The 18,060-nt window shown below is 47.4% G+C and overlaps 1 long non-coding RNA gene across 1 annotated transcript; it reads right to left on the reverse strand.

Annotated features, from left to right (window-relative positions):
- Window positions 1-249: 249 nt before the first annotated feature.
- On the reverse strand, window positions 250-16,885 carry LOC128570861 (uncharacterized). The gene is made up of 3 exons (XR_008375649.1): window positions 16,698-16,885; window positions 16,123-16,593; window positions 250-3,136 (listed from the first exon to the last, which is right to left on the reverse strand). It is a non-coding gene; the product is annotated as an uncharacterized LOC128570861 (long non-coding RNA).
- Between the last annotated feature and the right edge of the window lie 1,175 nt (window positions 16,886-18,060).

The raw sequence follows: 18,060 nt of genomic DNA on the forward strand, positions 1-18,060 counted from the left end.
GTGTGGTTATCTCGGGGCCTATATGTCTCTTCTGTAAATAGACTTTGGTTAAAAAAAAGAAATTGACTGACTTGGAAAATGGAAACACAGGCAGCAGTAAGAAGATTTTTTTCTCCGTACCCCTCCCTACAGAAAGGACAGGTAAGAGAACTCCCAGGATGCTGGTGGTTCCCACATTAATTAACCTTTTCTAGCCTCAGTTCCTGCCCTTATAAGTGGGAGGTATGCAGTGGTGATCAGGAATATGTATTTCTTTTTTTTTTTGGCCAGGGCTGGGTTTGAACCCGCCACCTCTGGCATATGGGATTGGCGCCCTACTCCTTGAGCCACAGCCACCACAGTGATCAGGAATATGAATGGAGTCAGATTCCTGAGGGTGTCTTAACATGCCCACTTGCCAGCTGTGTGGCCTGGGACACACCCTAGGCCTCTCTGTTCTCTGCTTCCTCTTCTATAAACAGGGGTGGTAATGGTGCCTCCCTCTTGTGGTGGTCATGAGGGCCAAGCAAGATAAGCTATGTGGGGGCCAGGCAAGGTGGCTCATGCCTATAATCCCAGCACTCTGGGAGGCCAAGGTGGGTGGATCGCTTGAGATCAGAAGTTTGAGACTAGCCTGAGCAAGAGAGAGACCCCATCCTAAAAATTAGCCCAGTGTTGTGTGGGTGCCTATAGTCCCAGTACTCGGGAGGCTGAGACAAGAGGATTACTTGAGCACAGGAATTTTAGAGGTTGCTGTGAGCTATGAGATCTTTTTAACCACCTGGACTTTAAGGACCGTGACCAGAGACCTCAGTAATTTTTTTTTTTTTGAGACAGAGCCTCAAGCTGTCGCCTTGGGTAGAGTGCTGTGGCATCACAGCTCACAGCAACCTCAAACTCCTGGGCTCAAGCAATTCTCTTGCCTCTGACTCTCAAGTAGCTGGGACTATAGGCGCCCACCGCAACACCCAGCTATTTTTTGGTTGTAGTTGTCATTGTTGTTTGGCTGGCCGGGGCTGGATTCGAACCTGCCAGCTCAGGTGTATGGGGCTGGTACCTTAGCCGCTTGAGCCACAGGCGCCAAGCCGACCTCAGAGTCATTTTAATACCAGAGCAGAAGAGAAGCTTAGAGGTCAGCAAGTCCACATTCCTCATTTATAGATGAGGAACTAAGGCTCAGAGAAGGCAAGTGACCTGCCTAAGGTCACACAGCAGAACAGGGGCTAAGCTGGGGACACAGCCGAGGGTTGATAACTTTGCACAGCTCTGTCCTGCTTGTTCCCTCCTACGGCTCATTCTGACAGAGCCTCTGGCTCTTCACATAGTCCTTCCACCTCTCTGTCTCCTGGACAGGGGCTCTTTCAGGTCAGGGGCTCACCTAATTCTTGGCCACATCCTGCTGGAGACCCATTTTTCTTACTGAATCAGGCCACCATTAGGTCCTGAAAGCCCCATAAGTCTTCTATGGATGAGCAGATCTCTTAATCTATTATTCCAGGCTCCTATTTATATATATTTATCCATATGGCTATATAAATAGGGCTTTGAGACATATATGTGGCAGGTTATTGCTGTAGCATGGCCGTTCTCCCCAAGAGGAAAACAAAAATGATGTATGGCACAGGCTCTTTTCCATGCAGAAAGCTCCCACCTGATTTATTAAGAGTTAGGTTGCAGCCACATGCTCTGAAGCAGCGAATCTATTGCAAAGTTATTTAAGAACAGGATACTCTCAGCTCCAGACGCCAAAAAGAAAGTCTAGGGAGTGGCAGGAGCTCAAAGAATCTTAGAGCAGTCACTCATTGGGCATTGGCCACATCCTAGTGTATTAACTAGGATCCCTTTGGTTGCAAGTTTAAGCAAAAAAAGGAAGTCGGCCGGGCGCAGTGGTTCATGCCTGTAATCCTAGCACTCTGGGAGGCTGAGGAGGGTGGATTGCCTGAGCGCAGGAGTTTGAGCAAGTGTGAGACCCATCTCTACAAACAGCCATGCATTGTGGCGGGTGCCTATAGTCCCAGCTCCTTGGGAGGCTGAGGCCAGAGGATTGCTTGAGCCCATGAGTTTGAGGTTGCTGTGAGCTGTGACACCACAGTACTCTACCCAGGGCAACAGAGTGAGACTATCTCAAAAAAAGAAAAGAAAAAAAGAATAAGGAAAAAAAAAGAACAAACAAAAGAGAGAAGCTGTTGTAAGGATACTGGGTGACTCGGGAGCTGAAAGAAAGGAAGGAGCTCAAAATGGTTGAAATTGGAGCAATGAACACCAGTGTGTGTCTCTCCATCTCCCCCCGCACTTCTCTGCTTCTCTCTCAGCCTTAGCCCCATTCTTCATTCTCTCTCCAGATTCATTCTCATGGAAGAAAACATGGCAGCCCATAGCTCCCAAGTCTCATCTGTTTTTTGTTTTGTTTTGTTTTGTTTGCAGTTTTTGGCCGGGGCTGGGTTTGAACCTGCCATCTCCGGCATATGGGGCCGGCGCCCTACTCCTTTGAGCCACAGGCACCGCCCCAAGTCTCGTCTCTGACAGCTTCCACTGACTTTGCCCATTCTCTGGTCCCAAGTACATGAAATGAAACTCAGTTTCCCTCCATGGCTCAAGGATCATGGCAAGGTCACTGCAGACCAGAGCAGCTGCTGCAGGAACATATGAGGAGCAGGGATTTTGTGTGTCATCAGGCAAAACAACCAGAATGCTTTTTCTCTTACTGTGTGCACAAGGAAAAGACACTCAACCTCTCTGGGCTTCAGCATTCTTAATTGTAAAATTAGGGTAACAGTGTGCTCCACAAAGGCAGCAGTTTTTGACGTTTCCCCCCTCCCTCCCCCACACCTAATCAATCCCTGGCACATGGTCATGTTCACTGAATATCTACTGAATAAGTAAGAACGTAGGGAGGATTAACTGAGATAATAAAAAGGGCTAACATTTAGAGAACACTTTTGTGCCAGGAACTGTTCTACGTCACATGTACACGTACAGGACACTCTGCACAGCGCCAGTGTGTGTGCGCACAGAGAAGACCAGACTCACCGCAGGTCATTACCTAGTAAATGGCAAAAAGCAGGATTCAAGTCCAGGACTTTCTGAAACAACTGTGCTCCCTTCTGCCCTCATGGACATTCTTTAGTCCAGCAGTTTCCAACCCTGGGTTGTGACTCTGTGGGATGAGAAGATGGGGGTGTGAATAAACCTGGGGTGTGGGCTACGCATACATGTGTAGATAAACCAAATAAATATGTTGGTCAAGGGTATACTTACGGCCATTTCAAATGCATTGCATGTTATACTGTTTAATGAAATACAAGTTAACAATATCAGTTATTACTGAATTCATAGTAGCCTGTGATCATGTTGTATTTTCTTGATCAGGAAATACAAGTGCTTCTGCTGTTATGGGTGAGGTTTGTGAAATTTTAATTTTGAGTAACAACACTCAAATTATGAACCTCATGTCAATATCACATGGTAAGGGAGGACTCAGGGCCAGAACTCAGGCCCTAGGACCATCAGGGTTACTATTATAAGCCAAATGGATGCGGGAAGCTGTCTCCATCCACTCTGACAGGGCCAAGCACTGCTGAGGGTGCAGAGCTGTGGGAAGCCATGCTCTGCTTTGGAGGGGAATTGTAACTCTTATAAGCTCTTGGAGAACAATTTGGCAATTTATGACAAAGTTGAGGGTATACACGCCCTATGAGCCAGCAATTGCACTTTCAGGATTATGCCCAGACAAGCAAACAAGGAGATCTGTTCCAGATTGTTCACTAGAGCTTTAAAAGTGGCAAGATTAGGCCAGGCGCAGTGATTCATGCCTGTAATCCTAGTGCTCTGGGAGGCCCAGGAGAGCAGATTGCTTGAGCTCAGGAGCGAGACCAGCCTGAGCAAGAGCAAGGCCCCATCTCTACTAAAAATAGAAAAACTAGCCAGGCATTGTGGTGGGCACCTGTAGTCCCAGCTACGCAGGAGACTGAGGCAAGAGGATCACTTGAGCCCAAGAGTTTGAGGTTGCTGTGAGCTATGATGCCACAGCACTGCACCCAGGGTGACAGTTAGAATCTGTCTGAAACAAACAAACAAAAAAAAGAGAGATGGCATTATTATCATCAAGAGAACAGAGAGCTGAAACAAGTGAGGGCTTCTACACAGCAGTTAGAGTGCCCAGAGCTACATCCATCCATAGGAATAAACTCAGGGCTGGAAAGGTGACCATCTGGGCTAGTTCCTGACTTGTGAGAACTAAGTCCCTTCCCCTCTCCTGGCCTCAGTTTCCTTATCTGAAAAATGGAACCTTGTAAATCAGACCGGTGATTTTCAAAGTGTGCTTGGCAAAGCCCTGGAGATACTTCACAGGTTCTGTAAATGTTTCATCCAAACATCATCTTTCAAAAATATTTGAAAGACGTTGTACAGAATATCCCACCACAGCCCAGTGCTGCACAAGGTGGGATGCATCCTTCGCTCCTCCTTATTGAGAACTGGAAGTGAGCCTCTCCCACCTCCTTGGCTTCATCAGAGCATCTCCTGAGACCGCAAGGCGAGCAGCTGCTAAAATCTGTTGCCATTTTCAACTGCTTAGCTGAGCAAGTCAAGATTTTTTTCAATATTGTGCAACCAAAGCAAAATATAGCAATAATTTGTATGTTGCAGAAGACGCTCGTTGTCATCCATAACCATAATTGCAAATGTGCATTTTTTTATTTGTTAAATCTCATTGACTAATGCAATAAGCACTTTTAAATAAACTTTCTCTTTGGGAATGATTTTATATTTAAAGAAAAGTTGTAGAGGTAGTACCAACAGTTCTTAAATACCCCTCCCCCAATTACAATTGCTCCTCCTATTACTGCTGTATATTACCAAGGTAAATTTGTCAAAACTAAGAAACCAGTAAGGGTATGTTTCTAGGAAATGAGCTCCAAATTTTATTCAGATTTCACCAGTTTTTCCACTAATGTCTTTTTCTGTTCCAGAATCCAATCCAAGATCATATTGCATTTAGTCAAATTTGGTTTTCCACCACTCTCAATAGCCTTATTTAATTTTAAAAATTCTATAATAGCCGGGTGTTGTGGTGGGCACCTGTAGTCTCAGCTACTTGGGAGCTTGAGGCAAGAGAATTGCCTGAGCCCAAGAGTTGGAGGTTGCTGTGAGCTATGACGCCATAGCACTTTTCAGAGGGTGACAAAGCAAGACTCTGTCTCAAAAAAAAAAATTCTATAAATGTAAGCATGCAGTTTTATATGAATATCAATTTTATGTTTTGTATAATGAAATTCCAAAAACGTTTCTTTAGAGGGGGAAAAAAGAGGATCTGCCATGCTTCTTTTTTTTTTTTTTTTTTTAAAGTTTATGAACCACCAGAGAAGCGGTTCCTTAAAGCCTAGTGTAACTCTGACAGCCAGATGTGACTCAGTATCAGCTGCGGGTCAGATTCCAATGGGACTTACAAGAGCGCTGAATATGCTAAACTCTGAGTATGGAAATTACGTATCTTGTTTAGGCTGGAATCGCCCTTAGCTATACACCCTGCAGGGACTGGGATGGGTTCTCCCACCCAGTGAACATGAGCCAGGTGTTCATTTGTGTACTTATTCTTGACAAATATTTAAGCACCTTACTACGTGCAAGGCGCTCTAGCAGTGGGGAGTAATGATCAACGGAGTAGGCTAACGGCTGCCCTCCTAGAGCTTCCTGTGGGGGCGACAATGATAAATGAGAGAGAAGCAAAGTAAGTGGTGTGTTAGACTGTGATGCCAGCTGAGGAGCAAAAACCAAGTGGAAAAGGGGAGGCAAAATTCAAGGAAGGTGGCCAGAGCAGGCTTCCTCAGAAGGTAGCTTTGAGTAAAGGCCTGAGGGAGATGAAGGAGCAGTCTAGTGGGGGAAGAACGTTCCAGGCAGAGGCAAGAGCAGGTGCAAAGGCCCTGAGGCAGAGACACACCTGTGTGCTTGAGGAACAGTGAGGGGCTTGTGAGGCTGAGGGGGACTGAATGAGAGGGAGAGGCCAGTTAGGAGGCTGGGATGGAAACGTGAGAAGCAAAAAGAGCTTTCCAGAAATAGCAGGAGGCTAGGGATGGCACTTAGGATATGAGTCAGCAGAGCTGATTGTTCTGAACACTGATGTCCACATGAGTGTGGTCTACCTGTGTGACCACATGTGTGTTGCACCCCTAGGGGCCCAGGATATGTCCTCACAGAGTTAAGAGCCACAGTGGCACCCCAGCTTAGAGCAGGCTGGCAGAGCAGGGCAGCCTGGGCTCCTGCCCCAGCCTCTGAGGTGCAGGGTTGGCTGCTCTTGTGCTCAGGCTGCCCTGCATGGGGGGTGAGTGGGTGACAGAGTGGAGTGAGTAAAGGGTGACCCAGGACCCAGAGTCAAGGCAGGTCACCTGTGCTGGCAGCAGGACCTGAGTTATCAGCCCAGGAGCTCTTGGAGCTATGGAGGAATGAGAAGAAACCAGGGAAGAGAGAACTCCTTACAATTCATGGCAGGGGGTGTGGGAGAGATTTTCATTTGAATATTGAACCCAAATGTCCTTCAGCAGGTGGCTGGATCCACAAAGCTTGGTACATCCATTCAATGGAACTCAGCAGCAGAGAGGGAAGAACTATGAACTCAGGCAACAACACAGGTGAGTCTCAAGAAGTTATATGAGTGGAAGAAACTGGCAGAAGAGCCCAACCATACGATCCTATTTATAGAAAATTCCAGAAAATGCAAACAAATCTACAGTGACATATAAAGCAAATTACTGGGGATGGGAGGGAGGGAGATGGTGAGGGGAAGGAGGGCTTACAAAGGGATTTAAGTAAACATTAAATTAAAACATGATTACAGGGCAGCTCCTGTGGCTCAAGGAGTAGCGTGCTGGCCCCATATACCGGAGGTGGTGGGTTCAAACCCAGCCCCGGCAAAAAAAAATAAAATAAAACATGATTACATAATCTATATTTGTATTATAATTATATACTAAAATGTATATTCACATATATTATATATTTTATCTTATAGTTTACATTTTTAATCTTCTATATGATTTTGTACATTCCTGTTGTGTGTGTTGTCTGTCATCTATAATTGCTCATATTCATTTTTTACACAGTGATTCCATTGTATGCATATTTATATAGAGAATCCCAGATGTCAGCTAGGGTCTCCTGACCCCATCAGGTGGGTAACATTGATTTGACCCTCCCATGCCACAGTCCACAGCTCTCCCCAAGATCTCCCTGAATTCCCAGAGGGCTGAAGCTGTAGACTTCTAGCCCCCAGCCCATCCTGCTCTCAGCCCTGGATTTCCTGGCTGTGACATCATCTCCACTCTAGAAAGAGCTCACAAATGAGACATCTTTCCTTCCCAACTCTCCCCCTCCAAGCAGCTCAAATACAAAGCTGATGCCTAAAACCTAAATTTTTGTGAGGATTCAGGATCGGCACCTCATAGCAAACAGCTTAAAACGGCACAGCCTTCTTAGGGCAGCTGGCCGGGGTCTCTGCTCTGTGGCCACATCACCCCAGCCTTCCCTCCCCTGCCTTTCCCCATCCAGTCCCCTCTCTCGTTTGTTCCCTCCCTGTGCCTATATGGACATGTGCATCTTTGCACACTTACACTGGAAGGAACCCTGCTAAGATGCTAACCCGGAAAGCAGAGGCTGAGAATTGGCATCTACCCTCTGGGGTCCCCTCCTCCCCACCTCACGCCCACGCTCAGGCCCCTCAGGGCTCCTGTCCGCCTCCTCCAGCTCTTAAATGTCTTTCCTTCCGGTCCTGAACTGTTGCTCTGCCGTCCCACTCTGCCTCGGAGGGCTGCCTCTCCTAAGTGAGTAGCAAGCCAGACAGTACAAAGACTGAATAAACAGTTGCTGGAAATTAACTTGATCGTTCAGGGAGTAGAACAAAGACTTTGGCTGTGAGCTGGGGAAAGAATCCTAATTGCCAGAAAGAGAGAGGGGCGGCTCAGGTGCCCAGTTCTAAGAGACACAAGCGGAGATGTTGACAGTGGCAGAGACAGGCAGGCACGATGCTGGCTTGCTAAGTAGAAGGGCGAGAATTCGGAAGTAATGATGCTGATGGAGAGCGGAGAGGCGGGTGAGGACGCCCTAAGGCGGCCAGCTAAGGTTGCTATGCCTAGATGGGGAGGGGGGGGGGTCCCCAGCCTTGTCCCCGAGTCCTACTCTGAGGGAAAGGGCATCGGGGAGCAGGGGCCCAGACCGTGGTATTCTGTGATAGCTTCACCCTGGAGCCACAATTATACCAAAGAGCATCACAGGGTGGCTCCTGGGGACAAGTGGGTCTCCCACATGCAGGAAATGACAGGCCCCTGTGGACCCAGAGAGGGGAGTATCCCCTGCCTCCGAAGAACCCACAGAAGCCTGGCCTGTTTGAGACTTCCACAGGGTGGCACCCAGGAGATCTTGTTGCACTCAGGCCTACCTATGGAGCAGCTCAAGGACATAAATGATAACAATGTTTTATCAAATGCATCCTGGATTGCCAGGGGCCTCCAGTGTAATTCTCACAGTTGCCTTTGGAGAAGCCACCATTATTGACCCTACTTTACAGATGAGCAGACTGAGGCCCCTCAGTTAAGTAACTTCTCCAAGATCACACACTATTAACTGGCACAGCCGCCCTAGAGCCGCCCATACGTGTACATTCGCCTTCGCAAGTTGGGAGGTTTTGGGCTTAGTGACCTATACATGTGGTCAGAGATGTTGTGTCCCAGGGTCAAAGCCCAGCAGGATCCAGCCTTTTTTCCACATCACTCATACTTGTCCTGCTCCACCAGGCTGGACCCAGCAGAGGCTCAGGTGGCAGCACCCGTGCAAACCCTCCCTCCTGTCACCAAGTGGAAAGGAGGCAGCGTAACAGGCGCTCTGCACATGTTCTCAATCTCATGGGACATCATTACCTGAGAGCTAAGTGGGGGGCTGAGAGGGGGATAAAGAAGGACCTTCCAGACAAGGAGGTGTGAGATGCTGGAACACAAAGGTCAGGGAAACAGCCGTGAGAGTATCTGCCTCTAGTATCTGCTTGAAAGGCAAATGTACTCAATTGTTTATTCATTCAACCAAAAATTTCTGAAGGCCAATGATGTTCTAAATCCCGTTTTACATGCTGGAGTTTCAGAATAGAAGACTCTGTCTCTGCTCTCAGAGGGTTCCCGATATTAGAAGTGGAGTCACAGCACACCACAGAGGTGAGGGGCTGCCATCCTACATCTGGAGGAGGGAACGTCAGAGGAGACAGTCCAGTGGGTGAGGTCAGGGAGGTGGTGCTCTGGCAGACCACTGGGTTCTAGAAGGCTTTCTCCACGGCATCAGAGGCCTCTCCTGAGGGTGGTGGAAATGGCAATGGCTGCTGCCTCCCCCCACACCACCATCCAGATGAAAATGGGGATAAAAGAAACCTAGGAGTGTTTCTCTCCCCATAAGACAGAGAGGAGACAGCTCGGCGCCTGTAGCTCAAGTAGCTAAGGCGCCAGCCACATACACCAGAACTGGCGGGTTCGAATCCACCCAGGGCCTGCCAAACAACAATGACAACTACAACCAAAAAACAGCTGGGCGTTGTGACAGGCGCCTGTAGTCCCAGCTACTTGGGAGGCTGAAGCAAGAGAATTGCTTAAGCCCAGGAGTTGGAAGCTGCTGTGAGCTGTGATGCCAAGCACTCTACCCACAGGTGATAGCTTGAGGCTCTGTCTCAAAAAAAAAAAAAAGACATAGAGGGAACCCCACCCCCAATCTTTGGCCAAGTCTTCTTGGGCCAGTCTGCAAGGGGCCAAACGCAGGCCCCAGGATCTTCGAGGGAGGTGGCAGCAGGGCACATTCACATCTCCCAGGAACCAAGAGGAAGGACGCTCTGAGTGCTAGTCATTTTCTCAACAAAACCTTGGCATTCTATATGTTTTCAGGCCTGCGGACACGCCATAAATATTCATGGCTGGAAAGACAACCACTGAGGGCAACTGGCTTTTGTCTGGCAACTTTGCCTCCTGCCTTTAAATGCTAGGTCAAAGCCCAAGAAAGGACTACTCCTAAAACCCCGTTTCTTTAATTTGTTTAACAAAAGACATTCCCATGCTCTGTGGCCTCTTAATTTCTGTAGATGTTAAAGTGCAGAGAATTAAAGAATCAATGGGCAATTAAGGAGGCAGTGGCAGGTTCTGGCCAAGAGCATATTATTTATTTATTCAGCCAGCCACACTCATTTTTAAAGTGCTAACTTTCCATTTTGTTTGTGACATCAAAAATAAATCAAACTAAACTGTACACGTCATAGCTGAAAAAAATTATTTGCATGATACACGGCCCCTCTGAAGCCTCAGTAGCCACCTGCAAAAGGGATTTTTGTCAGTGTCAAAACAAAGATATTGAATTCATTCTGGTACTATCATTTCCTTAGGATACTGAAAGGACTGATAAGATAGAAATAAGGCTTTAATTCATCAGTGACTTTTTTCCACCCTGTCTCAAGCTCCTTTTTGATTTCCGAGTATCCATTTTCCTAGATTATCTTGGGAGAGTTGCAAGATCTGAGTCCATTAACACAGTGGTGGTTTGGTGACATTTCAGAACAGAGAGCAGGGCATTTCAGGGCAGAGACAGCCAGCCATTGTGGGAAGCCAGGCTGGGCCCTGGGCTTCCTGCAGAAGGCAGCCAGCCCTGTGTGTCTGTTTCTGCTCCGGGTGCGGACCTTCCACCTAACATCCGGTTCCCCTAGTAGCCCACTTTCTCTCCATCCAGCTGACACTAGTGGACATGCCTTACCTAAAAAAATAAAAAATCGCCGCCCAGACCTGCGTTCTTTAACTGCTCCCTGACTTCGGGACGAGCTCTGCGGAATTGTTCCCGCACCACGGGTGACCTTGACTGCCCTGCCCCCACCCCACAAAGTCTCAGCCCTTTATCTCATGGCTGCCAGTTCACACCTTCCCAAGCGACCCCAAGGTTGATTCTAGGACAGTGATTCTCAAACCTAGGTGATCCTCAGAACCACCTGGACGGCATGTTAAACAGTTTCGGAGTCAGTAGGTCTGGGGTAGGGCCTCAGAATGTGCATCTCTAGAAGTTTTAATAATGGGACCACGCTCGCAGCTCGGTTCTGAAACAACCGGAGGCGGGAGAGGATGCTTCCACTACCTTGTGCTGTGGCGCCATCTAGTGGTACTAGGCCATAGCGGCGGCAACCTGTGCTGTGTTGAGTGATCCTGAAAGAACTTCCAGCTTGCATAGTCTTCTCCTTTTTTTTTTTTTTTTTTGAGACAGTCTCACTTTATTGCCCTGGGTAGAGTGCCATAGCGTCACAGCTCACAGCAACCTCCAACTCCTGGGCTTAGGCGGTTCTCTTGCCTCAGACTCCCTAGCAGCTGGGACTACAGATGCCCACCACAACGACCCAGCTATTTTTTTGTTTTTGTTGCAGTTTGGCCGGGGCTGGGCTCAAACCTGCCACTCTCGGTATATGGGGCCGGCGCCCTACCCACTGAGCCACAGGTACCGCCCTCATTTCCACTTTCTTTAGGTCAGCTTTTTATTGAAATTTAATGATTTCTTTTCATCCTCTGAACAATCACAGGAGAATAGGGTTGTTTTTTTTTTTTTTTTTGAGACAGAGTCTCACTATGTCACCCTCAGTAGAGAGCTGTGGCATCACAGCTCATAGCAACCTCAAACTCTTGAGCTCAAGCGATTCTCTTGCCCGGCTATTTTTTTGTTGCAGTTGTCACTGTTGTTTTAGCTGGTCCGGGCTGGGTTTGAAATCACCAGCCTCAGTGTATGTGGCCTGCACCCTACCCATTGAGCTACAGGCGCCGCCCGAGAATAGGGATCTTTAACAGAGATCCAGACCAAAGTCACACAGTGGCAAAACTGAGAGGGTATTTTAAGGAAAGAAACTCTAAACTATACAAACAGACTCTGTATCTGTTCTCTAGACACTTCAACCTAAGGCAAGACAACTCTAACACAACGGGCAGACAGCAAAACAGCTAGCCAGATCACACAATACTTGAACCCTCATTTAAACAAAAACTCAGTCCTGAACACTTCCTAGCAGTCAAGATAACCTAGGAAACAAGGGTTCCATCTTCCACAACGTAAAGCAGGAGACAGCACGCCAGTTTAAGAGAGTTCCAGGAGGAGTGGTTCACAAATGTTAATAAGGCCCAAGGATGGCCGGGGGCTTACTGAAAATGCTGATTCCACGTTCCATTTGCATGAAATTCCACCAGTCTGAAGTAAGACTCAGCACTCTGCATTTTTAGCAAGCACTTCAGGTAAATTCTGAAGCAAATGGCCTGAGCCCCCTAATTTGAGAAACTGTCTGAAAGGGTACGACCTCATACAGTATGTCTCTCTACCTAGTGCTGTCCAACAGAAACACGAGCCACGTGTGTGGTCTTAGCATGTCCACTGAACACCCTTTAAACACATTTTAAAAGGCGTAGAACTAATTAATTTTGTGACCCATGTGCAAATAGTAATTTAACATCACACAAAGTATACATTTTACATTTACAGTACATCTCCATTTGGACAAGTCACAGTTCGGTGCCCCATAGCCCATGTGCTGATGGCCACCTCATTGGATAGCGCAGCTCAGTTAATTACTGCATTGTGTTGCGAGAGAAACATACTATACCTACATTCAGGCATCATTTATGGAGTCCTTTCCATGCATAAGGCTTGTGCTAAGTGCTTTCCACGCTCTGTGCCACTTCAGACTCCTATCAACCCCATGTTAGCAGTCCCAAGACGTAAAGGAGCCTGTGAATTGTCTGGTAAATTTTTAAATATCTCAAGACACAAATAACTACTGGAGCTGGACACACCCCTACCCTGTGATCCAGCAATCCACCTCACAGGTGTGTGCTCAGGAGAAATGAACACATGCATGCTGCAAAACACAAAAATGAAGGCTCGGAGTCCATAGCTCAGTGGTTACGGCACCAGCCACATACAACAAGGCTGACAGGTTCGAACCCAGCCTGGGCCAGCTAAACTATGAAAACTGCAACAAAAAAATAGCTGGGCATTTGGTGGGCGCCTGTAGTCCCAGCTACTTGGGAGGCTGAGGCAAGAGAATCACTTAAGCCCAAGAGTTTGAGGTTGCTGTGAGCTGTAACGCCACTACACTCTACCCAGGGCAACATAGTGAGACTGTCTCCCCCTTCCAAAAAAACGATAAATGAATGGGCGGTGCCTGTGGCTCCAGGAGTAGGGTGCTGGTCCCATATACCAGAGGTGATGAGTTCAAAACTGGCCCCGGCCAAAAACTGCAAAAAAAAAAACAACAAACCAAAAACATAAATGAAGCCTAGGAGCTTTCTGAATTACAGCCTAAAACTGGAAACCTAAGTGAACGTCCACCATAGAATGGGTAAATAAATCGCAGTATATCCACACAGTGGAATACACACACCATCTCAGACGGGATGGTGAGTGGAGCAGCAAGATGCGACAGTACAGAGTGGAGGCCGGGCGCAGTGGGAGCTCACACCTGTAATCCCAGCACTCCGGGAGGCCGAGGTGGGCGGATCACCTGAGCTCAGGAGTTCAAGACCAGCCTGAGCAAGAGTGAGACCATGTCTCTACTGAAAACAGAAAAACTAGCCAGGTATTATAGCAGGCATCTGTAGTCTCAGCTACTCAGGGGGCTGAGGCAAGAGGATCCCTTGAGCCCAAGAGTTTGAGATTGCTGTGAGCTATGATGCTACGGCACTCTGACCAGTGCAACAGAGACGCTGTCTCAGGAAAAAAAAAAAAAAAAAAAGGTACAGAGTGGATAATTCCATTCATATGAAGTTCTAAAACAGGGAAAAATTAAAAAAAAAAAAATAGGCAAAAATAATCTTATGGTGAAAAAATGTTTCCCTAGGGAGAGGATATTGTCTAGACTAGGCCATGAGGGAAACTCCTGAGAGCCTAGAAATGTCTATCTTTACCTGGTGATGTTTTTTGAGATGTGTGTGTGTATATATATATAAATGCAACACAGGCTGGGCATGGTGGCTCACTCCTGTAATCCTAGCACTCTTGAGAGACCAGGATGGGAAGATCAATAGAGGCCAGGAGTTCAAGACCAGCTTGGGCAACATGGCAAGAACTGGTCTCTACAAAAATTTAAAAAATCAGCTGGGCAGGGCGGCGCCTGTGGCTCAGTAGGTAAGGCGCCGGCCCCATATACCGAGGGTGATGGGTTCAAACCCGGCCCCGGCCAAACTGCAACCAAAAAATAGCTGGGCATTGTGGTGGGCGCCTGTAGTCCCAGCTACTCGGGAGGCTGAGGCAAGAGAATCGCTTAAGCCCAGGAGTTGGAGGTTGCTGTGAGCTGTGTGAGGCCACAGCACACTCTACTGAGGGCCCTAAAGTGAGACTCTGTCTCTACAAAAAAAAAAAAAAAAAAAAATCAGCTGGGCATAGTGGCAGACACCTGGAGTCCCAGCTACTCCAGAAGCTGAGGCAGGAGGATCCCCTGAGCCTAGGAGTTTGAGGTTGCAGTGAGCTATGATCATGCCACTGCACTCCAGCCTGAGTGATAGTATAAGACTCCGTTAAAAAAAAAAAAAAAAAAAAAACTCTCTGCACCCAAGATTTTTGCACTTTATGTACTTTGGTGTGTATATATGTTATACTCCAAAAGTAGTAGTTTTTAAAAATCTCTATCGCTGCCCAGGCTGCTGCCTAGACCAATTAAATTATTGCATCTCTGAAAACAGGTCTTAGGCATCTGTGGTTTTCAAAGTGATTCCAATACGTAGCCAGAGTTGAACACCACTGCCCTGGGTCAGTGCTCAAACTGTGAGCATACAAGTAGCCTGGGAGTCGTAAAAATAAAGAGTGTCATCCTGTTTATCCTGGGTCCTGTGCCCATCCTCTGGAGTTGGAAGGTTCTATGCCTGATCACCCTACCAGGAACAAGGCATTTGCCAGGAGGGACATCTACGAGGCACAGAGCTAATTGCCCACTATAGAGAATCATATAAAATTTGAGATTCTATGATTTTCAAAGTCTAAAGAATTCAGCTGGAAAAAAGGCAGAAAATAAATATTGAGGCTGCATGCGTGTATATCACATTTAATCAGACTGTGAGCAAACATTGTATGCTCACAGTACGATTAAATGGGGGTGTCTGTGTGTGTACAAAAGTGTTTACAGCAGGGGTTAGCAAACTTTCTGCGAAAGACTAGATATTTTTGCTGCTTTTCAGAGCACATAATCAGCAGGTACTCCTCTGTGGTTGTAGCACAAACTCAGCCATAGGCAATACGTAAATAAATGCCCTTGGCTTGTTCCAATAAAACTTTATTGACAAACAGACCTAGTTTTATAGCCCTTAGTTTACATTATGCTATTTATGTGTGTTGGGTGCACAAGGAACTAATAACACTAGTGTCCCCCAGAGAGGAAATGTGGTCTGGGTGATGTGGGAAGACTTCTTTTTCTCTGATTATCCTTAAACATCTTTGGAATCATGTATTACATGCTTATGATCTGCTAACAAAATTAAAAGATAGGACTTCTATAAATGATGTATTGCAGCCAAGCCTCCTTGGAAGATGTCCTGCTCTTGCTTTTGCTATCTCTTTTCTCAAGTGACCCTGAGCTGGACCTACAGGACAAGCCCCCATGGGGGGACCTCCCACTGCAGCAATGGCCCTGGCTGTGCCTCCTCTCCCTCACCCTCTTCTCTTCCCTCAAGGCCTGGGGAGGCCAGCTCCCCCAGGGAGCCTCCCACCAGTGCAAGAATGTCACCTCAGTCATCCTTCTTATCAACACAACTTCTCTGGCACTCAGGCCACCATAAAGAGAGAGGGACCAAAGCCAAGGAAGGACACAAGAGACTGAAGTCCAGAAGGCCCAGGTTCAAGTCCCAGCTCTGCTGATTCTGAGCCTGTTTCCCTCACCAGCGGGTGCCAGGATCCTGTAAGTGAGAGAAGAACCATCTACACTGAGATCGTTGAGCCCCCTCCCAAAATACAGATGCTTCCTAAGGGCCCAGTGTTTGTCTCATCTTTGCAGCCCCTAGCATGGCGCTCAAGTGGAGAGAAAGAAATCAGTGCTAACAGAGCTCCTACCTGTCACCAATCCAGGGAGAACAGGGGAAGACAAGAAACCCATCCTAACTCCGGGTAGGAGGTACCCACCTTCCTTGCCTAGAGCATCGGGGCTTCCCAAACACCGTCTGTCCTCACCAGATGTCAGCTAGGTCTGTTGCTAGCAAGAAACAGCCAAGATCTCTCTTAGATAATTTGCTTTGTAAAAAATACAAGTCAGTATCATTAAGAGGAATCTTCAGGAAGGCTCACCGCTTATTTGCCCAACAAATCAGTTTCTCCCCTCCCTACTTTTCACAGATGGGAGGTTTGGGAACAGAAAGGGCAGGGAACCTGCCCCCAAGCAGGAAGAAGAGCCACAAGCCCTAGAAGGAAAGGTCTGGGGCCTTGGAACTAATCAGAACAGGCAAGGGCAGGCCACAGGAACACCGCCCCCACCCCCCACCCCAGACTTGGTGGCTCACGGAAGATGTTCTGCACAGCACATCCATCAAGGGTTGGCTGCAGCTCTGTCCCATGCCATTCAGCTTCACTCTGGGACCCAGGTGGACGGATAGGAGTCTACCTGGAATGGGACCAACGTTGGCACAGAGGGGTAAGACAGGTGAACCACCCACATCTTGGCTCTTTAGGCATCTTGCCTTGGTGACACATACCACCTCTACCTACCTTTCAATGACGAGGACGAGCTCTGTGGCCAAGCCTGAGTCCAACTGGCTAGGACGTATCATCCTACTGTGGGAGGGAGGACAGAACTTTTAGCAAAGAGATATCCAATCTACCAGAGATAGCCAAACAATTGCTGATATGCCAGGACAAAAAGATAAAAATATTAAAAAAAAAAAAAAAAAGATAAAAGGGTGGTGCCTGTGGCTTGGCTCAGTGAGTAGGGTGCTGGCCCCATATACCAAGGGTGGTGAGTTCAAACCTAGCCCCAGCCAAACTGCAACAACAAAAAAATAAAAAATAAAAATAGCTGGGCGTTGTGGTGGGCACATGTAGTCCCAGCTGCTCGGGAGGCTGAGGCAAGAGAATCACATAAGCCCAAGAGCTGGAGGTTGCTGTGAGCCGTGTGATGCCACGGCATTCTACCGAGGGCAGTAAAGTGAGACTCTGTCTCTACAAAAAAAAATAAATAAATAAATAAAAGAGATAAAAATGTATAGCTATGGTCAGGGCGTGGTGGCTCATGCCTATAATCCTAGCACTCTGGGAGGCAAAACGGGGAATTGTTTGAGCTCAGGAGACCAGCCTGAGCCAGAGCAAGTCTGCATCTCTAAAAAAGAAACAGAAAAAAATAGCTGGGCCTTGTGTTGGGCACCTGTAGTCCCAGCTACTCAGGAGGCTGAGGCAAGAGGACTGCTTGAGCCTCAGAGTCTGAGGTTGCTGTGAGCTATGATGCCATGGCTTTCTATACTGGTTTCAAAAATAAATAAATAAAAGAGGCTGGGTGTGGTGGCTCACGCCTGTAATCACAGCACTTGGGAGGCCGAGGTGGGTAGATTCCCTGAGTTCACATGTTCAAAACCAGGCTGAGCAAAGGTAAGACCACTGTCTCTAAAAATAGCCACAGGTTGTGGTGGGTGCCTGTAGTCCCAGCTACTAGGGAGGCTGAGGCAAGAGAATCACTTAAGCCCAGGAGTTTGAAGTCGCTGTGAGCTATGATGCCACGGCACTCTACCCTGGGCCACAAAGTGAGACTCTTTCCAAAAAAAAAATTCTTGTGATAGAGGCAAATGTGAAAGAAGTTTTATAGAAAAATATTGTGTAGAATTCCGAAGCCTATTCTAGTTTTTATCAAAACCCAGGAGACAGAGTGCTTCTGTAAGCATGCAAACATCTGTAGGAGGAAGCACAGAAACTTGACTCTGTTGTTTTTCTTGCTCAGCGAGAAAAGAGGTCTTAGATATATGAGAGACAGAAATATAAATTCAAGTATATTTTAAAACCTATTATGATCGGCTCAGTGCCTACAGCTCAGTGGTTAAGGTGCCAGCCACATACACTGAAGCTGGAGGGTTCGAATCC

This window comes from Nycticebus coucang, chromosome 18, assembly GCF_027406575.1.
Source record: "Nycticebus coucang isolate mNycCou1 chromosome 18, mNycCou1.pri, whole genome shotgun sequence".
Classification (NCBI taxonomy): Eukaryota; Metazoa; Chordata; class Mammalia; order Primates; family Lorisidae; genus Nycticebus; species Nycticebus coucang.